Source organism: Pelodiscus sinensis, chromosome 10 (genome assembly GCF_049634645.1).
Source record: "Pelodiscus sinensis isolate JC-2024 chromosome 10, ASM4963464v1, whole genome shotgun sequence".
In the NCBI taxonomy this organism is placed as follows: domain Eukaryota; kingdom Metazoa; phylum Chordata; order Testudines; family Trionychidae; genus Pelodiscus; species Pelodiscus sinensis.
The window spans coordinates 45,516,946-45,544,043 of NC_134720.1; the positions used below are offsets into that span (position 1 = coordinate 45,516,946).

Sequence of the window (27,098 nt, forward strand, 5' to 3'; positions counted from 1 at the left end):
TCTGTTCTGTTCATTCCTCTGAATCACCTGGCATTGGCCACTGTCAGTCAGGATATGATATTGTTTAGCTGGACCATTGGTTTGACCCAGTATGCCTGTTATGGGCGAGTTTTCATTTATAAGTGACAGTTTTGTTTTCACTCTGAGAATGAACATTCTACATTTTGTTCTTGTTTTCCAACTGCAATAGTAAGGTCAGGGAAAGTGGGGATTTTACCACAATGTTCTAACTTTTGGAAAACAGGCGAAGTAGAGACGACAGCCAGAATTTCAAAATGAAAAATGTAAATAAATTGAGGTTTTGCTCTTACATTTTGTTTTGACAAATATTATAGAAAACAAATGGTCACCAATAACATTCTTTTTATGCAAAAACATTTTTCAGTAACCCATTTTTATTAAAAACACCTTCTTCATCAGCAAAATGTTATGCAATGTTAATTAGTACTTCATGTTTAAAAACTTAACTGTTACACAACATATTGGATAATGATTTTCTCATAGTGAGATTCCAAATTAGATTCCAGTAATGGCTCACCAGCCATAAATACCTCCTTTTTGGAATTATCTTTGAAATAGCAATTCAAATATGAAATAACAAGCCCTTAGTCTTATAGGCAAAAGGATTTGATTAAAAAAAATCCACGATTCTGTCTTCACCAAAGTCAATGTACAGGAGGGACAAATAACATCTAAATTAAAAGATATCCAAGATGCTACTGACAGTACAAGGGGAGATGTTTCAGCAAGTCTTGGATACTAACTCCTTTCAAGTGATTGGGCTACAGCTTTTTTAGCCTGACCCATATGTGACAGGGGCTGCAATTTAAGCAAGTCTGATACCAACATTTCTGTGTGTCAAACCTTTATTACAGTAGTTTCTTATAAGCTTCTAAATTGAACAGGAGTGTCTTTTAGAATGAAATCATGATCTCCTTCCTTACATTAAATGCTTCCCACAATAGTTTTCCTACTGTATTTGGAAATTATAGGGCAATACATTTTATTGTCCAGTTAATGTCCAAAACCATTGTCACAAGTGCTATGACCAAGTATGGAAAAAACTAGAAAGGCATGGTTTTGAAAATAACATTACTTCACAGACAGGTCTGTCTTATTTTGTAAGAAGGCAGTGGACAGGCATGTCAGATTATGTGATGCAAACAAGAGAGAGCTGTGGGGGTGATTCTTATGGATTTTCAGGAGCCAGCCAGAGTCATCTTGAGAACAACCTGTGGTCAAAATCCAGGAAAAGGGTTGGGTTGGGTTGGTTTGTCAGTCAAACCTTTAAAGAAAGGAACGAAATCTCTGAGATGTGAGGCACTGCAACAGAATTTCAAGCAAGGGTATGGGATGTGCTAACTTTCATAGTGAACGTGACAAGATGAGGAATCCCAGTAAAGAGGCAGAGGGTGATTATTAAAGTGATTAAGTCAGCAAAACACAGTGGCTCCAAAGAAGGAAGGAACAATGTAGATAGTAAGCTAGTGGTTGCTCTTTGACCTTGAAGGAGTCCAGTCTTCTAGTTCAGTCATTCAGAGTTTCCTAGAAATTTAATATGCCAAAAGAACAAGAATAACTAAAATTCCTTCTGCTCATAATGCAGCTACCCTCAAGGCACCAAAGGGAAACTCCTTTACAGTTTCAAATACAGTCGTATGTCACATATATTTGTTGTTGCACATTCCTTTAATTATCACACTCATTTACTACTAATATACTTCTTTTCTGGGTCTAATTGTCCCCATTAATCTCTTTACAATCCCTTAGGCTTATATATAATTGTGTGTGCCATTAAAGCACTTTGCAAAGTCATTTGTTTTTCTGTAACTCTAGTCTCATTTTTTTAAATAAAAAAGCAAATTAAATATTTGACTTAACTGATTTGTTACATTCTTTTAAAGTCAGATTCTACTGTCCTTACTGCCGTTAAGGACAAAGAAACAGTACCTCTGGCAATAAGGGAAAAACATTAGAAAGGTGAGCTATCATCTACAATTAATACAAATAACCATTAATTAAATATGTATAGCTGGATGAGTACTGTACTTATTTTATATCTCTAGGTGGCAGCAGTGGAACAAAATACTTAAAAAGTAATGAATATGATGATATGTATTCACTGTTTAATACAAACAGGCATTAATTAAATGCATTTGACAGTTTCTTGCTATTGTACTGCTTTATACTCTAGATGGCAGCAGTGGAACAACATATAGCACAATGCTTGATGAGGCTGTATTCACATTTTCAGCAGGTTTAAGTTATAGGGAAAAGTTTCAGAAATTTAAAGGCAGAGTTACTAAACAGACTGAAGCTGAGTGAACGATGGAATTTGCTGCATAATAAAATGTATCTATTATAAAGATGGAAATCCTAATGTTCATTAGAATTGGTATTGTTATGAACTGGTCACTCTTTTTCCACTGTAAACTCTTCCTGCTTTCCCCTCACCAGAAGGGGATCTGGATCCACAGATGGAGAAGAGGGAGATATTCATTTGGAGAGGGGCCGAGTCAAAGCCCACGGTCAAGACTTATATTGACATCAGTGAGCATTAGCTCAGGCCCTCCTGGAAATGTAAAAGAAAAAGTGGCCTGCTGTTAGTTTATTTTTCAGATATTTAAGGCTGAGGATGTACAGAATTGGTTAGATTGTCCTTTTAAGGCACAAGCCCAAGAAGGGGAGCAAAGCTGGCCCTCCCCAAGTTTCCCTAGTGCACAGCATGGTGCACTGGCCCTATCCAATTGTCTTCAGTGTAATATGTGGCCAAGTATGATGGAGAAGGGACTATGCCTCCTTTTTTTTTGAGATACAGTGCACCCCCACATAGATGGTACAGAAGGAACAATGCCTGTGATCTTCTTGAGTGCTGTCAGCAGCTATGACTGGTTTTTGTATAAGATCAACAAAGAGATTGGAAGCTCTTTGCTCCTAATCTCAGAAACACTCTTGAAATAACCTGTTCCAACTTGGTCCCCATATAAACAATGGATATTTTAGAAAACTACGCATCAACTCACTTTTCAAAATTTTCAGCTGCCAGTAAAACAGTAGGAAAAAGTGATTGAATTGTTAAATACCAGTGTAAAATTAGAGACAGCTACTAATAAATTTTAACACTTGCAGGGCTACTCTGCACCGGAAGACCTCAAAACACTGTACAAAGATGAGTAAGTATTATCCCTGTATTACCGTAGGCAAACTTATGCACGAAGGCTGTAAAGGCTTTACAGCTGGGGGGCAGGAGACCTGTGTCCTAGACACCCGTATCTGTACCCTACCCAGCATGAGCCATGCTGCTCCCTGTATAAAAAATAAATCCAGATTGTACAAGTGACAGAAATAGCAATAATTATGGCATCTCTTCATTTGTGAAAATAATGAATTTAAATATTATTGCATGTTTCCCACCCAACAAGGGCTCTCGTGCTCTTTTTTTTTTCTTCCCTGGACTGAATGGTTGTGGATACATGAAGAGAAGATACTTGCTTTAGATTACAAAAATTAAAAAAAAAACAGGAATAAAAATCTTCCAGCTGCCATCTCAGCCACAAGGCTTCTGTGCTCTACATATGAGAGGTGGAGATAAAGGTCAAGTGATGTCAACACACATGGTTCCAGATACTGTCAGAGGAGAGGTACTGACTGGAAGACATAGGTTTGGCATTCTCAGAACACACCCTTCCAGTTAGCATATATAGCATTTCCTCCAACTAAGGACACAGTCCCCTGGAACCTCAGTGTGTGCACCTCAAGAATGATTTTGTATGCAAGCTAGCTGTGCGTGCTGGTGTGGGTGTGTACTCAACATATGTGCTTTATTATTAGGCATCCAACAGGAATTTTCAAACAAGGCAAAACCAGAAGTAGGCAATGAAGAGTTAGGTCTGTCCAGGGCATTCCCAGATTTTCCTTTGGTGTGAAGACAAAAAGGATGGGGTTGACTATGAAGATGGAACAAAGACATGAGGGGGATAGAACATGCTCATGTTATCTTCCTCAGTTACCTGGCCTTTGGACCTCAGCAGCATGTCTGAGTACTTCTTCGAGATGAGTGGGAACATTTGGCTAGCACAGTATTGTCAGTGGTATGGGCAATTCTTATGGAATGACAGATCAGCAGAGCCTACTACTTGGGTTGTACTGCCACCACTGATACACAGGATGGACTCACAAGACTCTTGTGGGTGCCTTGCCACTGTGGAAATCTCTGTGCTGACTAAATAGCTGATGTGAATCTATGGTCTTTGTGAAAATCAAAGACAACTTAAGGGAGCTTTTACACTCATAGACTTGGAGGTCAGAAGGAGCCATCATGATCATCTGGTCTGACCTTCTGCATATCACAAGCCACAGAACCTCACCATCTACTCCTGTAATAGACGCATAACCTCTGGTTAAGTTACTGAAGTCCATATATCATAGTTTAAAGATCTCAAGTTCTTAATCTGTCCATCTCCCCTTACATTACAGTGATTTTGGATTCCACTGAGCTCATGTCTAGCTGCATGGGGTGGAACTCAAGACATGACCTGGAAAGAGGGAATTCAAGCTATTGGGGGGGGGGAGGGATGCAGGAGGAAAAGCTGTAGGAAGAGTTTACATTTTGTCCAGATTATAATGCATCTTTGAGGTCTGCAAGATCATGAGAGTAGTGTTCATCTGCCTAAGGCAATGGATGGATGTCCATAGGGCCGCCATGAGAACCACAAGACTTCCTGCAACAGAACATGTGTCCCTCCGCCCAGCTGTGATCAGAACTCCTCTTTCATGCTGTTCCTAGGTTTGTGCCACCCTCTTGACTTCCTTGCAGAGTGCCTTCTCCCCTTAAAAAAAAAAAAAAAAAAATCAGTTCTTTTCCGTATCCTACCACAGCATTGGGTCACCAGACTAGCTCCTGAGGAAGGCTTGACGTACCTTGAAGTCTTCCTTTGTGAAGTAGGTTGTTAACTGACCTCACAACCATCACTAGGAACAAGTGAAGTCACCTTGACAAGAGCAGATACCCAGGTTAAAGCATATAAATACCAAGGTATATGATCTGTAAATGGGATTCTCACGCAGAGAGCTTTACAAATACCCTTTAAAATCGACTTTTCTCAATCATTCTACCCTAATCACCCCATGCCATCGTACATCTGAGTTACTGCCCTATGTTTTGTTTGTTTCTCAGAGAGACAATACAAGTACATCTACACTGCACGCTTATTTTGAAATAAATTATTCCAGAAGAAATACTCTGAAATAACTTATTTTGAAATAGCACGTCTACTTTACAGGGAAGCCTCAAAATTAGTCCGAGGTAGGCTTCCTTAACATGGACATGCTACCTCAATTTAGAGCCTCAGCAGGTTATTTTGAAATAATGGAATTGCTTTGTAGACGGTCACATTGTTATTTCGAAATAACAGCCGTTATTCCGAAATAACTCTGCTGCGTAGATGCACCCTATGTGTTTTGGGAAGAGAACATATCTGATTGCAGGAGCTTGATTTCTTCACCTCGAAGGCCCAAGACACAAGTAACACTCAGTGATTGGGATTTACGTGAATAGCTGTTTTGTAATGTGCCTTGTACATTAATCTCACACTTGCATACTCCTTTTAAAAACACCACCACCACCACTAATACGGTGTTAAGGCTGTGTGGTAAGAATTCATAAGTTCTGTTTGGGCAGCCAATCTTGACTTTCCCCTGGTGCAAAGATTATGCAGTATAAAGATGTAATCTTTAATTATATGTGCAGATACTACTCCTAAGATAATATGATCTAATATCACATCAGCTGTAGAATGCATCAGAGGGGTGAAAGCATTATGCTAGAGCAAAATTTTTGGTATTGCATGTATGCTCCATAAGAGAAAAGATTTGCTTTCGTGAAGGTTAGCATCTATGCCATCTTTACCTAATGATGCCCGGTGATCATGTAATTTTATAACTGATTGTAATGCAGCCACACAAGGCAGCAGAGTTAAGTGTCTCTTCCAGCCACAGAGCTCCTACTAGAGCTTTCAGGGGCAGGCACAAAGGCAAGGGCTATTGCCAACCTTATCTGGTGTATCATGGATGTAACAGTGATTTTTACTGACCTAACAAGATGATCCAGGATTGGTTCAAGTCTTTTTTCTGGAGTCCAGTTCTTTTTTCTGGTGCAGCTTATGTTCTACTATGGTCAGTCTCATGGAATTTGGGGCACACTGAATTTTAAGCTTAGTATTTAATTTACCTGTGGATACTCCTTAGCCATATGCCTCTCCCTAATAATTCTTGTAGCTTTGCTCGTTGTGAATGAAAGTGCCTCTCTGCAAGGCACTGCACACTGCATCGCTGGTCCTACTTCCTCCCTCTTCCCTTTCCCCCACCACACTGCCAATTACTCTTTCCTCTCCCTTCATGTCCTTTTATTATCATTCCTTCTTCCACCGTGGTTCCTATAGCTGGAACATTCTCTCCATCCCACATACCACACACCAATCCCTCTTCTTTCAAATTCCTCCTCAAATTCATAGAAACATACAAATGCTAAGTTGTGCTAGAAAAACGCTGGCACCTCTCCATTATAGCACACATAACAAAGCCCCTGTAAAAGTAACCCTTCTGGTGCTTTTCGTCTATGACTTGTGCTGTCTCTTTAGATTTCAGACCATGGCCACATTTTCTCAGCTGTGGGTGACTAAATTATCTAATTGTATGTCATTTTCAGAGATGCTGAGCACCTACAATTTCTGCTAATTTCAATGGTGCAGCAGGTAAAGGGCTCTTTAGAAAATTAGGATGCTTATTTAGGAGACTGGATTGAACAATGTGTACAGATCAATATTTTTTATGTCTTGTACTGAGGGCAACTTTTGTCCTTGGCTTGCTAATAGGCTGCATTTGTATCCCATCCTCAGTAGAGCATAAAGAGTTTTAGTGTCCATACCCGTCCTTCCTGGGATTTGGCTTTATTGATAACTCAGGGTATGTCTACAGAGCAGCGTTATTTCGAAATAACTGACATTATTCCAAAATAACATAGTGCGCCTCTACACTACAAGCCTTTATTTTGAAATAATGTCGAGCTGGAGGACTTCTTACTCTGACTCATAGTAACCCTCATTTCACGAGGAATATGGGGAAGTCAAGGAAGAGTGTTCTTCCTTTGACTTCCTGCTGTGTAGACAGTGCCAGAAGCGAAGTTAAGCTATTTCGACTTAAGCTATGCAATTGACATAGCTGAAGTTGCATTGCTTAATTCAATTTTAGCCCTGCTACGTAGATGTCCCCTCAAAAAGCAGCACATAAACCTTAGCATAAGTTTCCTTTCTAGACTTGGCTTTTTCTTATTTTGCTCAGCAGCTCCTCTGTCCTGGAGTCCTTAACAGCAGCTGCCAGCATGATTCAGCAGAAATTACCTTGTACTATAAGACAGAGAACCTAGTGTGATTCAGCAAAATAACCATGCATTCCCACCTATGTTATTAGGGTTAGCCACCCTATTACAGAAGGGATACCAGACCTGACGTTGTGGGTAGGAAGGGGACAGTTGCCCCAAGGCCTGTGATTCAAGGGGGCCCAAAGCTCTTGGTGAATGCCACTGCTAATGAGGGCTGGGGAAAGGAGGTGCACCATGCTCTGGGTGGCATGGAGGTCTGGCTGCCCTCAGCCCTGCCCCTTCTGGGAGCATGGAGTTGGGGAACCCCCCAACCTTGGCCAGAGGCCCAGCGTGATGGTCAGTGCCCCTGAGGGTATGTCTAGACTGCATCCCTCTGTCGGCAGAAGGATGCAGATTAGTCAGGTCGACATTGCAAATGAAGCTGGAATTTAAATATCCTGTGCTTAATTTGCATTAAAAATGGCTGCCATTTTTGCCAACTCAGCACTTTGTCGGCAAAAAGCAGCAGTCAAGAGGGGGATCTATCAAGAAAGAAAGCCTTTTTCGACAGATCCCATATGCCTCCTGAAAGGAGGTTCACAGGCTTTCTTTCTCGACAGATCCCCCTCTAGACTGCCACTTTTTGTGGACAAAGTGCTGAGTCTTATTAGCTGACTTTAATGGCAATAATGCATTTGTACTACATTTTACACCTGTTAGCCTTGCAGGGAACAGCACAACTCAGAGGGACTAGGCTGGAGTTTGTGCCTTTTTTTGCCTCATCATGAGAATGTTTTGCTAATGAAGTTTCAGTCAGTTACTCCTGTCCAAATGTATGTTAGAGGGAAGGACATTGCATAGGTTGTCTGATATTTGCCGAAATAGATGTTCTGCAAATGGAACTGTGAGCCTGAAATGACATGCAGAATCTCTATTTCTGGTGAGGATGCATCAGAAGGAAAGAACCCAAATGGAGTTGCAGATCCCAGGTTGAGTTTGCAGAGACAGCAGTTAGAAAAATAAATCTTTGTGTCTGTCAACAAATCAGATTTTGTATAGAAATCATTGAGACAATAGATATGGAGCCTCAGAGGCAGTTTTTATAGAGTCCCTGTTCAGAGCAGAATCACTCTTTAATAGTTTATGTAAGACAGATTTCATTTTGTTAAAGAGAAGAATAAGCTTTGGTGCCAACTAAACATCTTTGGAGGGACTTAAATGTAAACATAATTTGTATATGATTAATTATTTCTCTTCTGTCCTAGGTTTCATGAACTGGTGATAAAGAGACCAAACAACTTTTAGGTTTCTTATTTTATATTTATTTATTGTTTTGCAGGGAGTTATTTGTGACAAATTTAATTACTAGTAATGAGTGAAATCCATACCTATCAGAGGGACAGCACATGGCTTATGCATTTCTTAAGTGGTATTAGGGCTTGTAAGAGACCACTGCGCAGCAGAGAACTTCAAAGTCCTTTTGTAGTAGTAGTCTGATGTCTTGGAACAGTGTAGGGTATATCATTGTGTGTTTTCAGAACAATTAAAAAGGGTATTGTCTCTAGAAAATGGCATTTGCTTGGGTAAATTCTACTACCTGTGCTTGAAACTGAGGCCATGTCTACACTAGGAAACTATTTCAAAATAACTACATTAAACTTCAAAACTTCCGATTTTACAAAATGAAAATAGCATGTTCCTACTACGGGGAAGCATCGAAATAAGTCTGAGGCAGGCTCCATGAATGTGGATGTGCCACCTCAACTTAGAGCCCCAGGAACACTGGGTAATTACTCTCAGAGTAATTCAAACTAGTTATTTCAAAATAGCAGCACCGGAGCATCCACACGAATACTATTTCGAAATAACTATTTCAAAATTAGCGTTATTCCCCGAGAAAAGCAAGAGTACAGATTTTTAAACAAGTGGTCCCTTATTTCAAAATAATGGGCTTGGTAGTGTGGATGCTCTACTTACAAATTACCTAAGTGGGATTATTTCAAAATAAAGCCCTAGTATAGACCAGGGCTAATCGTTGCTATCACCTATTAAACAAAAAAGAGTGCTTCATAAATCCACACACATGTGGGATGCCAAGTTTTGAAAACTCTTTCCTCTGTTACATATGTCTCTCCTTCACACTCTTTCTTGAGAAATGCTACAAGAATATGTTCCATTAAATAACACTAGAGTTGTTTTGATTAATAGGATGATGTTAACAATAAACTGTACTTGGCATGTCAGAATGAGTCTGTGTTCCCCCATCACTCAAAACAGGATGAGTTAGGAAGAATTGAACCTCTACTGAAGTAAGGGAGGAAAAAAGAGGCAGCATTATAATGTGAAGCTTACAACAGCAAAGCAAGAATGACAGGATTTTCGTACAACTAAAAGATTATCTTCTTTAAATTTCTAACTCTCATGTTTGCTCTTTATGGGTAGATTGTTAGCGTATATGTGCAGCTTTCTCAAGAGGTATTTAGGACTTCAAATGCAGAAATAAATTAATTTGCAAGATAGGGGCAATAATGAAGGATTCCATTTCAAATCACTGACGTGTAACTTTTGTGGAATTTTCAAACACTAAAAAATATAAGTGACAGCCTCTTTTATTTATATAAATGAACGCACTGATGAGGGAAGGTACAAGATTGACAGCATTAGAAAGGGAAGCTCTCTTTGTATCTAGAGAAGAGATATAGCTTACATAGCAGTAATACAAGCTTTTCTCCATGTCAGTTTGCCACCATACTGTCCTAGCAGGCCCACCTTCACAACATGAAGGTAGTTCAGCCACCATGTGTATCCCATCCTTTGTTTCTCTTCTGAGATTACCTAAATTAGTTGCAGTGACATGGACAGATATCAGCTAAGAACTGAAACCACCAGTTTATTCATATGGCCAACAATAGGGACAATTTTCTCTCAGTGTCCACCTAAGCTAGAACATAATTAATGAACTGCTCTGTATCCTGTCACATAGTGCCTGAGCTATCCAGTCTTCTGTGACATCAATTTTATGCCAAGAGCACAGCAGTCTCACAACCACTAAAAAGCCATTTACTTGTAAAGAAGTGTAAGAAACATCTCTCAGGGGCTAAAAATGTTAAAGAAATGCTCAACAGTATATTGAGTTGGCAGATTCTTAGGCTCAGATTACAGAAAAACATTAGCAGTGAAAGTCCACAAGACTTATCCTAATTTATCAGATTACTTCCTCAGAAACTCTTCTTTTGAACTGATCTTCAACTAAAGAACAAATGTATAGACTTCAATGCTTAATAAAGCTAAAAGCTTCTCCCTGGGGTAATTGAAATTTTTCCATCAAAGGGTGGATAGACCTGGTTGCAGCTGCAACAAAGAAGAAACATATAAAGCCAAGTGGAAAGCAGTTAGACAGCATTGGTGGTACAAGACCATTGAACATGGTCTTGCTAATTGGAATCTATAGCACAGGACATTCCACTACATGCTGGGCAAATGACCCTGAAAGTTTCAAATCTATCTAGTATAAAAAAAAGTTCAGATGTAAAAATAATCATACGAATGATGGATTCTGTATCCTTGAATGGGCATAACCAACCAGCGATCTGGGTAACTGGCAAATTTCTTTTTTAAATAAGGCCCTTTGAGCCCCATATATGCATCTACTTTCACAAGCATTTCAAAACCTGTCTTCTAATAATTTCACACAGAGCTTTCAGAGAAGCAATGTTCAAAAGAATAAAAGTAATGAAACACAGCAAAGTTTTACATTTTTATTTCTGCACTTTGGGAAAATTCCTATTGAAGATACAAGGCAGTTCAAATTGGAATTTCTTTACTGCCAACACAAATGAGTAACTCTTGATCTAATGAAAAATTACAGGGATTGAAAAGCTGAGATAGACTTGGGAAATGTTTCAGTTACAGCAGGATACAGCCCTTATTGCACTTGTAATGGAAATTGTTATATATGTGGAGACCTAAATTGCTCCTGTGTAGCGGTTTTGGGGTCATTAGGCCTTTTTGCCCCTGAGGAACTCTTGTAGGTAGCAAAAATCACAGACTTCATCTTTATGGAAATATTTTGATCAGCAATGTCCTTATGTTAACTTGAAATAAGATAACATTTATTGATAAAACTGCTTATTTCTTGGGTTTTTTTTTGTCTTACTTAGTCTGTAAGATCCTTGGGACAGAGACCATCTTTTATTCTGTGTTTGCATAGAACACAGTGTGGTCCTGGACCATGGCTCGGGCTCCTAGACACTGCAGTAATACTATGACTACTAATAGCAATTTTAAAAATATTTGGTATACAATTTAAATGATACCATCCAATGGGCATTTATGTATCCTTTGAAAGGCCCAGATCCTGCAATCTGATTCATGCAGGCATTCTCTTATGTCCCGTGAGGGGGTTCACAAACTATACACTGGAAGGAAAGGGGTTAAAGAGATACTCTGAATCCAGGCATCCCCCTCCCACTGTACCTGCAAAGCTTCCACAGATTGGAGGAGGAACTTAAAAAGAGTAACCCAGAGCTGTCATGCTCCTGAGGAGCACCACAGGAGCTCTTGCTGGTGGAGGATTGATGATAGGGACCTTACCAAGACAACAAAGAAGGGACCTGAAGGTTAGAGATTTATCTTATTGTTTAATTCTTAACTGTACCCACTCCCCTCCTTAGGCTTCAGAGCCCATGCTTCAGCATGTGCCCCAACTTCTGAGCACTGTGAACAAAGCATACAATTAACCCCACTATCCCAAGTCTGCTGGCCCACACCATCAGACTCACTCCTGTGGGCCCCAAAAAGCAGTGTAGAGATAGCCTAAGGCTACGTCTAGACTGGCCCCTATTCCGAAATAGCCATGCTAATTTCCAACTTTGGAATAGGGAAATCCGCGGGGGATTTAAATATCCCCCGCGGGATTTAAATAAACATGTCTGCCGCTTTTTTTCCGGCTTGGGGAAAAGCCGGAAAAAAGCGTCTAGACTGGCACGATCCTCCGGAATAAAGCCCTTTTCCGGAGGATCTCTTATTCCTACCTTCAGGAAATAAGAGATAATAAGAGAATAAGAGATCCTCCGGAAAAGGGCTTTATTCCGGAGGATCACGCAAGTCTAGACGCTTTTTTCCGGCTTTTCCCCAAGCCGGAAAAAAAGCGGCGGACATGTTTATATAAATTCCGTGGGGGATTTAAATCCCCCGCGGATTTCCCTATTCCAAAGTTGGAAATTAGCATGGCTATTTTGGAATAGGGGCCAGTCTAGACATAGCCTACGAGTTTCCAGGAACAAGCCATACATTAGACAGTGACGAAACAAAAATGTCTGTAGGTCATGGCCATCCTCACAAATACCCATCGATTCCCAAATGCTTTTATCTTTGTCCCATTAGCCATCTCTCTCTCTCACTTTCCCTGATCAACTCCATTTTCTCTGTTCTTTCTACTCTGGTACCATCACTTTCTTTCCTGTTTACTATTAATCACTTCTCTGTCTTTTCTTTCCCCACCTGCCACATACCTTTTTATTTTCTTGTCTTCCCCCTTTTCCCATTCTTTCACACTCACATATTCCCTTCTTTCCTCATCAAAGTTTTCATTTCTTTCTCTGCTATTCTGTTTCCTAGCTTCCCCTTCTATTTTTGTCTGCTGTTCCCCATTATTTTTCTCTTTTTATTCTCATCTTTTCCCCCTTTCATCTGCTGTCTCTTCTCTGCCTTTACATTTCTCTTCTCCCATGTTTCAACTCTTCCCACTAATTCCTTCGAGTCCCACTTTTTGATAGTATATTAACATATTCTGTCTCTGACACTAAACTTTTCTTCATCACTATCTTAACTAATGTTTCACATGCTGCACACAGGAGCTCTTTTCAGTGGAAAGCCCAGAGCAAGAGATATTATTCTATTAATATAGGCTAGAACTAGTAGGAATGGAAAATGATGGAGCGTTGTGCAAATTGTAGCTTAGAACACCAACAATTTTTAGGGCTAAAACGATGAATCTTGGAGCAATTAGGTGCTTTGTGGAATCAGCAAATGCAGTTTTTAACATGGCAGACAGTTGATTTAGAGCAGTTGATATCAGTACAATGAAGTAATAAAAAAAGTGGTTGTATTCTGAAGACATAAGGCTCTGAATTCCTATGCATTAATGTAATGGGATGCAGGAGACCAAGCAAAAAAATAGGGTAAGCTTTGCAATTTTCACCAGAATTGCTTTCTTATAAGTGCATCATGAATCCCTTTTTGATTTTATCAAATAGACACCAAGGCTATGTCTAGACTGGCATGATTTTCCGCAAATGCACTTTTTGCGGAAAAGCGTCCGTGCCAATCTAGACGCAGTTTTGCGCAAGAAAGCCCCAATCGCCATTTTTGCCATCAGGGCTTTTTTGCGCAAAACAGTTTCTAGCTGTCTACACTGGCCCTTTTGCACAAAAGCATTTCCGGAAAAGGGTTTTTGCCCGAACGAGAGCGTGAAAGTATTTGCACAAGAAGCACTGATTTTGTACATTACAAAGTACATCAGTGCTCTTGCACAAAATCAAGCGGCCAGTGAAGACAGCTGGCAAGTTTTTCCGCAAAAGCAGCCGCTTTTGTGGAAAAACTTGCCAGTCTAGACACAGCCAAAGTGGAAAACACCGTTCTCTTAGGCTATGTCTAGACTATGGAGTTTTTCCGGGATAGTATCCTGGAAAAACTCTGCCACGTCCAGGGAACGCACCTGCTCTTCTGACATTTTTTGCAGACGAGCAGTTCTGTGCTCTTTCAGAAGCCCTGCCTTCCTTGTGCCACAAGGAAGAAGGGCTCTTCTGAAAGAGAAGGTTTTTCTGAAATTTAGCCCAGTGTTGGTGGGCCAAATTTCGGAAAAGCCTCTTCTGACAAAACTATTGGAAAAAGGTATACAAATGGCGGAGCACATTTTGTATACCTTTTGCTAATAAAAAGCGGCAGTCTAGATGTAGCCCTAGTCTTACAATATGAGAAAGACAGAAAAAAGACAAAGTGGCCAGATTCCACCTCATTATAATTAACCTGATTGCAGTTAATATGAGACCTCAGCAATACAGGCAGCCAAATGATTACTCAGAACAAGATTATCTAACTGAAGACTGCAACTATAAAGCAACTGACACCATATGTTAACCTCTTGACTGATGATTTCACTGAAGGAGGATGTATAGAGCCCTGCCTGGAAACAGAAGTTTTTATCTGCATCTGCATTTGTATCTGCAAAAATGAGACATGGATATCTGCATCCGCAGATGTGGATACCGACAGATACTGCATATTTGCAGGGTTCTAGATACAAAATTTATATCCACTTCTGTAAAAGTGAGACATATCCACATCCATGGATGTGGATACCCACGGATATCAGCAGATTTGCAAGGCTCTAATGATGTATGCTATGCACTTTTGTGTCTAACAGTGGTACTGGGTGAGGTGCAGTTTATATCTATATCAAGGCAATTGCCCATAGTGTTTTTGAGACACTTTGAATTTAAATGTTTTATCTGTAGTCTTTTACTATTAATGGTCAATTTTTTCCCACAAATATCACTGAAAAAGTTCAGCAGGCAAAGTTAACATCAAATCAGGCCAATCCAATATCCATTTAAATAATGAAAAGCGTCATCCTCACTTTAATGAGAGACAAATAAGGCTGATATTGGCAAAATAACTGATATTGAGATTCTTCTTTGAGTGATCGCATATGTCCATTGCATTAGGTGTAGGTGGATGTCTTGTGCATCAATGCCAGAGAGTTTTCCCTAGTGGTACTCATAGGGGTGACCACACCTGTGACTTGGTATCCCTTATGCTTTGCGCTAAGAGCATAAGGACAGACCTGACCCATTGAACCTTCAGTTCCTTCTTACTGTTGATAGTAGGCGTGTGCTGTTAGCTCATTCCTTCTGCAAACAAGCCATTATAAGTAATTCTTGTTGTTGGTTAGTAGTACTTGTTTTGAGTCCTTGGGCCTTCTTTCTTTTTTTCTCTTCTCTCTCTCTCTCTCTCTCTCTAGTTTAACAACATATTCTTCATAGTTTGTAGTGTGGACTCTGCCTGGTAAAAACAGTATTGGACTATGATTTGGCTAACAAACAAGAAAATTGTTCAAAGTAAATATTCAAGTTTTGAGAATCAAATCACAAAACTATAAAGGAAAATAACACACTCCATCATGAGTTTGGGAATTTGACCATTTAGATTTGTGATTAATGGTCCCTCAGAATAGGGGCTCACTTGTGCCAATTATGGTTGCCAGCTTTACTAACTGGATGATCTGGATGCCAATTGTGGCAGTGGCCTCTGGTCAGGAAAGTTGAAAACCCGAGTGCCATTGGCTATCAAATGTGGTATTGCTAATGTAAGAAAGGAAAAACAATCCAATTTGAATCACAAGACAAGTTGGTCAATTACTTCCATGCCAATTCAACAAAATCTCCTTTCCAATGGATCTAAAGTAGTTAATCATTTTAAAGTTAATTCCTCACAATATATTATTAGCCCCAGGATATGACTATAACAAACACCTATATTTAACATACTATATAAATTCAGTGCAATTGAAGAGGCTCATATAGTTGGTTTGAGTATGCATCTAGAACTTGATCAGCACTATGAAACCATTGGTAGGTACATGTACAATGTTCTACAATCTTAGTTAAAAGCAATAACTTGTTGGGTTTCAAAGCTACTTTATAACAATCTTGACTTGAGCTTGTTACAAAACAAGGACACACACTGTAATTCTGTGCCAATCTTTAAAGCACATATACAACCATGTGTACTTTCTTACTAATTCAGTATTCAGTTTCAGGCAGTGGTCAATAGACTGATTTGGGTAGTCATCCACAGGGAAGTCTGTGTGTTGCTTATCATATTTTTGCTCAGCTATCATTTAGTATTCACAGCCTGAGTTAACATTGCAAAGACAGGTGGAGCGAAGCACTCACATGACTATTACCCTAGCATGCTAGCAGGCAACCTGAAGAGCTGGAAAATAGACACGGTATGGTTAAGGGTGTTTATCAAAGATGGATAGGTCATCCACCAGGAGGACTCCCAGGTTGCTGGCCCAAGATTTTAGTCTTTTCCCTTCCAAGTGTTGTCAGCTTTTGGGAAGCAATGTGATAAGAGAGAAGCCATTTTATCCTCTTTCTGCTGGGAGGTCCACCTTGATTCCTCTTCTTGGAGATGATCGCATGGACCAATGAGAAGGTGACAGTTGTGACAACTGGACCTAAAAAATGTACCTCTATTGTAAGCTGAGAGGTAAAAAAAATGTGTAAAAGTTCATAAAATGTTACAATAACCATGAAAAAGAAGTCTTTTGCAACACTGAATGTTGTAAAAAGTGAAAACAAAAAAGCTAAATCAAACCCCCAAAGCTATGTTAATATAATGTAGAATTGAAAGTTAGACTAAAATAGTCTAACAGCCCGAATAGTAAGTAAAATAATGAGGGGAATAAACTTTGCTGCCCGCTTTTTTGCTTTCTGGATTTCTTAAAAACAAATAAAACAAAAAAAAAACCAAACCTTTTTCAGAAAAACTTTATTCGTTCAGTTCAGCTCTCTCTTCCACATCCCGGTACATTGCATCCCAGCTCAACTCCTCACATCTTCATTTCCTCCCAGATCATCTCTCTGACTAGCTCATCTAAAGGGCTTTCTTTCGCGGAGGAAGGCCATCTGGCCCAGCCCTTGTTTCAAAAACTGTTTTCACTGGTGAGTGCCAAAGATTCCCATACTATCCTGACAGCCAGGCCTCAGCCCACCAGAAAAGAGATTTAACTGCAATCACTGCAAAGGCACGTAAAGTCCTACATCATATGGTCATTTCCAACCCATCTCGTATTTTGTGCCCCACTGTTTCTTTCTTTCTATCCTATTCCTATCTTTTTCTCTTGACATTTCATCAAATCCTGAAATCAATCATATTGCATCCATGCAAATCTGCCTTATCTTTAAAAAAAAATCCAATACAATAACTGCCCTAACAAAGTCACAACTAACCAGCAGATGTTAGGCACTCCAACAGGGTGAGGGGTATTGGGTAGGGAGGATAAGGGTGAGGAGGAAGGAAAGGAGGCAGCTGCCCTGGGGCCTGGCAATTTAAAAATGCCTGGGACTCCTGGTCGCTGCTGAGGCTACAGCAGAAATGACAGTGTCTGGAGCCCTGGGCCCTTTAAATCACTGCTGGAGCCCAGGGCATTGTATACTGGGTAGCACTGACTGAGGGAGGCTAGCCCTTTCAAGGCCCCAAATCCGCCCCCCCCCCCCCCCCCACCTTGCCTCAGATCTGGTGAAATCTATTGGCCACACGGGCAGGTGTTGTGGCAAAAGCCATATTTCATCCATCTTGTCTATCCTATCTCTTCTCTACCTTGTGTCTGCATGTTAAAAACAGAACATGTTTTCAACATCAAAACGTTAAAAGTAAAATTATTTCTTCTGAACACAAAAGTTGCTCTAAAAATAAAAAAACCCTATTAATTTAACTTAAAAATGTATATTGAACTGTCTTGTTTAGCATAATCACTCAACCACAATTTCAGTATAAAACACTTATCTAATTACATTGGCTGCAGATATGAGAGGCAGGGGAACATTAAGCCTCCCCCAACAGTCAGGTGTGGCCCTATTCCCGCTCCACCCCCAGTCCACCTCCTGCTTCTGACTTTCTATGGTTGGCTGCCTGGCATCCCTACACTCTGAGACAGGAGAGGGCTGGGCCTGCATTGCCCGGCCTCCCCACGCTTTGAGGGGAGGGGGAAACTAGCCTACAGCAGGGTCCAGTAGCCACAGTGGGGGGACTGGGCCATGTTGGGCACAGGAGTGAGACTGGGGCATAGTCTGCCCAAGCCATTAATTGCAATGTTATATTCCATCAAGTTCCCTGTTTTCACTATTGTATCTAGCACATCATAGCATATTTTAATGTTTGATTTTTTTTAATTCATTCATTCACAGAAAGAGAAAAAGGGGAAGTCTGGCTTAGCTGCACCCAGTGGTATCTTTTTGCAAAAAGCCTGAACAGCTGTGAATGTCCTCAGACTGTAGAAGAAATCTAGCCATTAAATCTTGGGGTTTTATTCTGTTAGTCCTCTGTTCTGGTTTTTCTAAAAGGCCTTGATGCCTGGGAAATTCTTAAATAATAAAAAGTCACAACTTTGGGCCTTAGTTAATGCACAATACACTAAGGACCTGCCTTGTGTGGAAGATTTTCAACTGAAGATTGCAGCACAAAGAGGAACTTAAAGAAAGAAAAATGGAGTGGTACACACTTGTTAGCAATTATTATTGTAGTATCCCTGAGGCTGGTTCTAATTAGATTTCAGTGCTTGCACACAATCGTTATTAATAATTATAATCTTTATTATTTTAATTTAAAATAGTATAATATCAGAGCTGTTCCCTTTCACTGAAACACATAGCTTACTTTTTTTAAAAGAACTAAGAATAGACCAATATATGTAATAATATAGATGTTAAAATGTAATATACATGTTGCATATTATAATAGAAATATAGCCAGCCTGAAGGATTAACAGAACAGTTGGAGCTTGCACCAGCATGCTTACAATGTTAGATTCTAAATTGTTACCTTGCTTTCTAAAAATCTTTTCAACGGAAAGGTGGGGAAAGCTAGTAGGACACAAGACTCATAGACTTTAAGGTCAGAAGGGACCACTATGATCATCTAGTCCGACCCCCTGCCCAGTGCAGGCCACAGAATCTCACCCACCCCTCCCAGAATAATCCTCTCACTTATATCTCAGATATTGAAGCCTTCAAATACCTTGAAGACCCCAAGATGCAGAGAATTCTCCAGCTGTGATCTGTACCCCATGCTACAGAGGAAGACGAAAAACCTCCAGGGCCTCTGCCAATCTACCCTGGAGGAAAATTCCTTCCCGACCCCAAATATGGCAATCAGCTAAACCCTGAGCATGTGGGCAAGACTCATCAGCCAGACACTGAGAAAGTTCTCTAGTAACTCCTATAATCCCTCCATTGACCTGTTCCCACTGATAATGAATGGTCAATTAGTTACCAAAATCATGTTACCTCATCAAACCATCCCCTTCATAAACCCATCTAGTTTAATCTTGAAACCAGATAAATCTTTTGCCCCCACTACTTCCCTTGGAAGGCCATTCCAGAACCTTACTCCACTAATGGTTAGAAACCTTTGTCTAATCTCAAGTCTAAACTTCCTACTAGCCAGCTTATATCCATTTGTTCTTGTATCCACATTGGTATTAAGCTTAAATAATTCCTCTCCCTCCCTGGTATTTATCCCTCTAATATATTTAAAAAGTGCAATCATGTAAGAGAAACAAAGGAAATAAATTACATTGATCCCTAGCATAATTTAATATAATTTTTGCTTTTGTTCTGAACAGCAAAAGGTTAAATCCCTCTCCAACTTGCTCTTTCTCTCTTTCTCTCAGAAAAAGTCACAAATTCAGAAAAACCAGGAAGTTCTCAGTTTAGTATGACTTAGAAAGCACCTCTAAGCTATACCTCAAGATATTACTGCTGCCATTCTATTAAGGCCATAGTCAGTGATCAAACTTGTCTGGGAAATGACTTAAGGAATTGTGATTAAACTATGTTGAAAAGTGATTCTAGCTAATCCAGTTCCTAACACAGTTTGGGGATCACTTTGGAAAGAGACACATTGCGGTCAGATTTAAAAAGATATATCTAATATAAACTGTATTTTCAAGCATAGCTCTTACATGGTTTGCCCGATCACATTTACTGGCAAAAACGTGTTACAAAGCTTTTGTATTTATGTATCCCCTAGGAATGCACAAAGGTCTTAGCACTTACCTTGGGGATGGAAATTTCCAAAACAACAACGTTCCTTGCCAAGACAGCTTCCATGAATGGGTGAAATTCACTCCAGTGCACAGGGCCTTCAAAAGGACATCTGTAGTCTCTGAGGTAAAGCTGGGTTTAAGTTGCAATTAAGGCATTTTACACCCTTTCTATACTGGGTTAATTTCATCCAGTAACAATAGCTTCTTGGAGCTTTCATAAATAGGATAAGGGTTTAAACATTAGTATTGTTATCTGACTTTATCTGGTATAGTATGGGTTCCTTATACTAGAATTCTTGTCTCCATGGCCCAGAACAACTTCCATCTGGTGCTACCAACTCCATGGGTACTCTGGGGCTGGAGCTCCAACAGGGAAAAATTAGCCCCCCCTCGCATCGCACTCACCCATTAGTGGCCCCGCTGACCAACTCCCAACCTCCTCCCCTCTCTTTGCGCTGATTAGTGGCATAGAGGAAGCTCTGAGAGGGTAGGGGAGGAGTGGGCATCAGGTGGTTTCGGGTGAGGTGGTGGGGAAGAGGCTGGGCGATGGAGGTGTAGGAGCAGAGGCTTGATGGAAGGGATAGAATGGGGTTAGGGTGGGGATGGAACATGGGCAAGAATAGGCAGGGACTTGGGGGAAAGGAGTTGGAGTAGAGTTGGGACCTGGGTGAAAGGGGTCGAACATCCTCCGACCAAAGGGTAAGTTGGTGCCTATGCTCCCATTTGCTTTTTGAATGACAGCTGCCAGTTCTGTTATCACAGTATATGAAGGTCAGCTACACAATGGCAAATCTGAAGCTCACTCATGTGGCAAAACCAGGCCAAGAGTTTGTTTCATTCATCATTAAAACTACTTTTCACACTACACTGAGTACTTTGTTGCCTCAAATAAGCCTTTTATTTTGGTGAGCATGCATGTCACCTAGTGGCTCCTGAACAAATGGATGAAACTGGTCAAATTCCTACTCATCTGAGCTATTTCAGTGTAAATGTGGAGCACAGTCAATAAATGTTTTCTTGTAACATTGGTACTTCAGGCCTTCATTATATGGTTGATGATGAATTGACTCAATCACTTTTTCTTTTTAGATTCCAGCAATGGCAGCCAGCATATGCCACCTATTCTGTTTTGTGGGTTATTTATACTCTCTTCATCTTCTGAGTAGAGTGAATTTGAGCCCTATATGTGTGAAATTTTAATGTGGGTGAATTTATGTAAGCGTGTCAAGACCCCAAGGCCTTATTATATCCATAATACTACACTCAAAATAAACTAGCATTACAATCTCAACTTTTAAATTATCCATCCTAAGATAGGTACAAAAGATAATGTCTTGGCATTTACTATTCCTTCCTTTGCTAATTTCAATAGCAGACAAGTACTTTTTCTTCAGTGCATCAGTAAACAAAAGGGTTTGAAACTGCAGTCCACAAAAATTGTTTAGAAATGCATCCACTAAATAGCTTCACAACTCACTTTGTGAATTTTGTTTTCAAAAGTGATCTTTGAAATTGTATGTGGATTGTTTTGTGTGCTGTAGGTGCATTTTTGCATAGGCCATTTTTTAAAAAAATGGCTCTGTGTCTAAAATGGCACTCACAATATCTGCAACTATATTAGAGGTTTGCACAGCCAAGATATGTCTCCACTAATTCAAATGGTGTAATTTCAAACTTGAGTAGACATACTTGTGTTAGCTTTGATTGAGCTAGCATGGTAGAAAGGGCTAGCCACCCTGAGTATGAACTTAGGGTTTCAGATATGATTACCAAATCTACATTGCTAAGTTTAGTGCACTAGTTTGATCAGAGTTGCTATTTTGAAATAACTACTCCCCAGAGTCATTCAAAGTAATTACTCCCCAGTGTTTGTTGGAGCGCTAAATTGATGTAGCACGTCCACATAAGGGAGCCTGCCTCAGACAAATTTTGAGACATCCCTGTAGTGTGGGCACGCTATTTCAAATTAGTTATTTGGGGAGTTATTTCAAAATAAGTTATTTCGAAATAATTTCCTAGTGTAGACATGCTCTTGTGTAGGAAATTTTAGGTCTAGTTCCAGTGCAGACAAACCTTTTGTTTATCCCAGTTGCAAAGAGAAGCTTATTCACATGTGAATGTAGAGTGCATTTTTGGATGATTGCTGGAAATTTGGCTATACATATTTTCTTATTAGTTCACCATCATCAGGGTAAATGGTCTGGTAGCATTTTATAGACTAACAAAACATGTAGATGGTATCATGAGCTTTTTTAATACCAAAGCTTTGGGACTGTGCTTAGTAAAATGCAACAGTCCTGCCCCCCGCTTCAGTTTTCTTGAAAGGCTTGTAAGTCAATGAAGATACTGTAGTAAGGTGAAGGCCTGGAAAAAAAAAGTCCATGTAGCACAGGCAGGGATGCCATTTCAGATTTTGGGTGGAGGGAGACCTGTGCATGCCATGACGGGGGGGGGGGGGAGGGGGGGAGAGGAGAGTGAAAGCATGTGGGGCAGACCAAGGACAGAGGCTTCAGTAGTGTTACTAAGCATACTCAGTACAAGCCAACCACCAAATGGGGATGGGAGAACCATCATCTCTATCTAGGGTGCTACCAAGGTATGGAAAAACTCTACTTTTTTGCCAGACAACTTAGCAGTTAGCTGACAGGAGCACTGTGTCTAATTCCTATATAAAAGAACGAAAATTAAATAAACATAGACTCACTCTGCCCTAACTCTAACATATTCTGACATCTTGTGGCAAGTCACGTAAGGGACACTGTTAGCCATAAAATTGTAATGTGTACTCTTATTATGTTACTAACTCTGTGGAGAGATAGAGAGACCCTGTCAGGACTCCTGAGCTCTGTCTCATCTCTGGAAGAGGAGTGGGTTCTAGTGGGCTACAGCAAGGAGACAGATACATTTTAGCTCTATATAAGAACATCAGAATGGCCATACTTGGGTCAGACCAAAGGTCCTTCTAGCCCCGTACATGTCTTCCAATAGCGGCCAATGCCAGGTGCTTCAGGAGGAATAAACAGAAGATGCAATCATCATGATCCACCCCCTGTCGCCCATTCCCAGAAGCTAGGGACACCATCCCTGCCCATTCTGGCTAATAGCCATTGATGGATCTATCTTCCTTGAACTTATTTTGTTCTTATTGGAACCCTTTTATGGTTTGGGCTTTTCCACCATCTCCTGGCAAAGAGTTCCACGAGTTGATTGTGAAAAAATTATGTATTTTGTTTGTTTTAAATCTGCTGCCTATAAATTTTATTGGGTCAGCTTCTTGTGTTATGTTAGTGAAGGAATAAATAACATTTCCTTGTTCTATTTTTTCACACCAGTCATGATTTTCTAGACATCTAACATATCCCCTCTCCCTTTAGTCATTTCTTTTCCAAGCTGAAAAGTCCCAGTCTTGTTAATCTCTTCTTATATGGAAACTATTTCTCACCCCTAATAATTTCTGTTGCCCTTTCTGTACCCTTTCCAAATCCAATATTTCTTTTTTTTTGGATGGGTTGACCACATAGTATTCAAGATGTGAGCATACTTTATGTAGAGGCAATATGGTATTTTTTCTTATTGTATATTCCTTTCCTAATGATTCCCAATATTCTGTTAGGTTTTTAGACTGCCACTGCACTTTAAACAGATGCTTTCAGAGAACTATCCACAATGATTCCAAAATCTCTTTCTTGAGTAGTAACAGCTATTTTGTATCTATAGTTAGGATTATATTTTTCCATGTACATTACTTTGTATTTATCAACACTGAATTCCATCTGTCTTTGTGTTGCCCAATTTCGTGACATCCCTTTGTAGCTCTTTGCAGTCAGCTTTGGATTAGTCCCTGCTCACCCCTTTTTCAAAAACATTTGTAAGTTTAACATAGGAATCGAAATGCAAATCCCAGCAGCACAACACTCATTCTTACTGTTTTTAGTCCTATCTTTTAAGTGGAGTACCCTGCGATGTTTGCATGATGGTCTAATGATCCTTCCATTACTGGAATGCCCAGCCTTTTGTTATTCTTAATCACCCTGCCTTCCTGTTTTTATAACAAACTCCCTGCCCCAAAGGCAAAGTTGCAAGCAGCTCAAACTCTGTAGCATTTAAGAACTGCCTCCAGAGTCAGGGCATGCAGCTTTAAGCAGACTTCAAGTATGAAATCTGGGGAGTTCAAACTCGGCAGGGGGGATTAGTGAATGGTACCCTTGAGCTCAGGCCTGGTTTGAGGCCTGAGGCCTAGCTAATAATGGTCAAAACTTTGCTAATATAAAGCAAAGTTAAGCTGTGGGCCAGAGGCAAGCCACTGCTCACAGAATTTGGCATTTACTGGCTATGGCTACACTGTAGCCTTCCTCCAGAAAAGCTTATGCAAATGAAGTGCAGTGTGGAGTATCACTGCACTTTATTTGCATAATTAATTAGCAGCCGCTTTTGCGCAAGAGGCTTTTGCGCAAAAAGGAGCTGTGTAAATGACTCCTTTTTGCGCAGAAACCCCCTCTTGCGCAAGAGCCGTTCATCCTCATTTTTTCAGGAAGAATGGCTCTTGCACAAGAGGGGAGTTTTGCGCAAAAAGGAGCCGTCTACACGGCTCATTTTGTGCAAAAGCCTCTTGTGCAAAAGCAGCTACTAATTAATTATGCAAATGAAGAGTGGCAATATTCCACGCCAAACTTCATTTGCATAAGCTTTTCCAGAAGAAGGCTACAGTGTAACCGTAGCCATAGGGCTGAGAGTATAAAAGACTAATTGGTAATAGGTCCAGGTGTGGAACAGTAATTGGTACTAAGTACTGGCTGTAAAACAGCAATTGGTATGGGTCATAAGTTGAAAGCACATTCCAAAAGGATAGTAATAACACCTCATTAAACAGGACCTTGGTATCCACACTCCCCACAGATACTGACCCAGGTGCAGGAAAGGGTCTAAAATTACAGCATGATGGATAGAGATGTTCTAATTGAACAATGAGGTACAAGGTGAGGATGGTATCTAAGTAATGTCAGGGTGGCAACCTGACACATCAAGTGAGATGTGTAACTTGTTTGTACTTGTATATAAAGTGGTGTCTTGGAGGGGCAGTCTTTGTCCGACCTATGGGGCAGTGATGGATTCCCACGTCACTGACTGAGTTGTCCTATTGTCAGGGGTATATATGCATAGTGGTTTGGTAGAGTCTACTGACAACTATTACTGTACATCATTTGACAATAAACCTGTCTGGGCACCTTCAATCCTTATCTGATTTTGTGGTCTTTGGGGGTTCTCTCAGAATCCGCTGTGTGGACTACTGAATGGCTATCATAATTGATGGAGAAGAAAACCTGTCAGGACACCACACCAGTTGATCCTGTCTGCTACAGACACTAATATCTCTTGTAACAAAAAAAGCTGATCACCTTAAATAATAAAAAGGGTTTTTTTAGCTCTCTTCCTTTTTTTCTGAGCCTTTAAGGTATATACAGGTCAAATTTTCAGGCTTTTCTCTACAACCATGAGGGGGGGAATCTAGAATATATTTTTTTAAAGTTCAGTCTTGTTTGGAACCACAGACACTACAATTCTTTAATCATACACATATTGTTATTGCATAAAGTCACTAGAGCAGTGAAGGTTATTTGGGTGCCCTGTCTGAGTATTATACTTTTAATGTTTGGACTTTATTTAACTTAAATTCTGAATTTCCTGGACTTACAATGGTGATTTTTGAAGTACAGGCAGTCCCCGACTTACGCGGATCCAACTTACGTTGGATCCGCACTTACGAACGGGGCTTTCTCACCCCGGAGCTCGCAGGCAGCGGTCCTGCCACCTCGACCTCCGGGGCGAGAAAAGCTGCTCCCGGTGCCCCTGGTCTGCTGGTGACCGTCTCCAGCAGACCAGGGGCACCGGGAGCAAAGCCGCAGCAGCGGTGGGTTCCCGTGCTTCTGAGGCTTTGCGCTGGCTTTGCTCCCCGTGTCCCTGGTCTGCTGGGGGGGGGGAAGGCGCAGCTAGTGTGCCCCCCCCAGCAGACCAGGCTTTTGTTGTGGACCCTGGGGCAGAGCAGCTGGGGCGCTGCCAGTTGGTCCCGCAGCGCCGCTCTGGGCACTACTGGACCAACCCGGCAGCACCCCAGCTGCTCTGCCCCAGGTGTCCTGATTCAGCCGCTGCTGGTCAGTTTCAGCAGCGGCTGAATCAGGACGCCTGGGGCAGAGCAGCTGGGGTGCTGCTGGGTTGGTCCAGTAGCACTGAGGAGCGGCGCTACTGGAGCAACCCAGCAGCACCCCAGCTGCTCTGCCCCAGGCGTCCCCAAGTCAGCCACTTCTGAAACTGACCAGCGCTGACTACAGGAAGCCTGAGGCAGAGTTGCTCTGCCCCGGGCTTCCTGGAATCAGCCGCTGATCAGTTTCAGCAGCAGCTGACTTGGGGACGCTTGGGGTTCTTAAGTTGAATCTGTATGTAAGTCAGAACTGGCGGTCAGTTTCAGCAGCGGCTGAATCTGGACGCCAGTTCCGACTTACATACAGATTCAACTTAAGAACAAACCTACAGTCCCTATCTTGTACGTAACTCGGGGACTGCCTGTAATTACATGTCTGTAATTATTTCCACTATATAACTGATATCTTAAGTCAATTTTAACACAGATTTTGTCAAGGAATAGTATGTAAATCTTACTTCTGTGACTGTACTCTATTGATTTATATGGAACTACTTTTGAGGAGTGAGGTTTACAAGATTACATATATCATGAACAAAATCTTTGGGAATATCACATAATGCAAAATACTCCATAAATATAAGATATTAATTATGGTAATAATTTTTTGCCACTTCTAATTCCACAGAGCAGACTCCTGACTCCTTTTCTGCAAGCACTTGCTTAATTGTGAAAAAGAGGTAACAAACTGGAGATCCAAACATCTCCAT

At 40.7% G+C, this 27,098-nt stretch overlaps 1 long non-coding RNA gene across 2 annotated transcripts in view; it reads left to right on the top strand.

The window, feature by feature from the left end:
• Positions 1-22,634, top strand: part of LOC112543929 (uncharacterized) — a 94,779-nt gene extending 72,145 nt beyond the window's left edge. For both annotated transcript variants that reach the window (XR_012906314.1, XR_012906313.1), the window contains 4 exons: positions 1,905-1,980; positions 3,130-3,173; positions 20,177-20,316; positions 21,282-22,634. This is a non-coding gene — a long non-coding RNA (uncharacterized LOC112543929). The remainder of the gene's footprint in view (positions 1-1,904; positions 1,981-3,129; positions 3,174-20,176; positions 20,317-21,281) is intronic.
• The last annotated feature ends 4,464 nt before the right edge of the window (positions 22,635-27,098 follow it).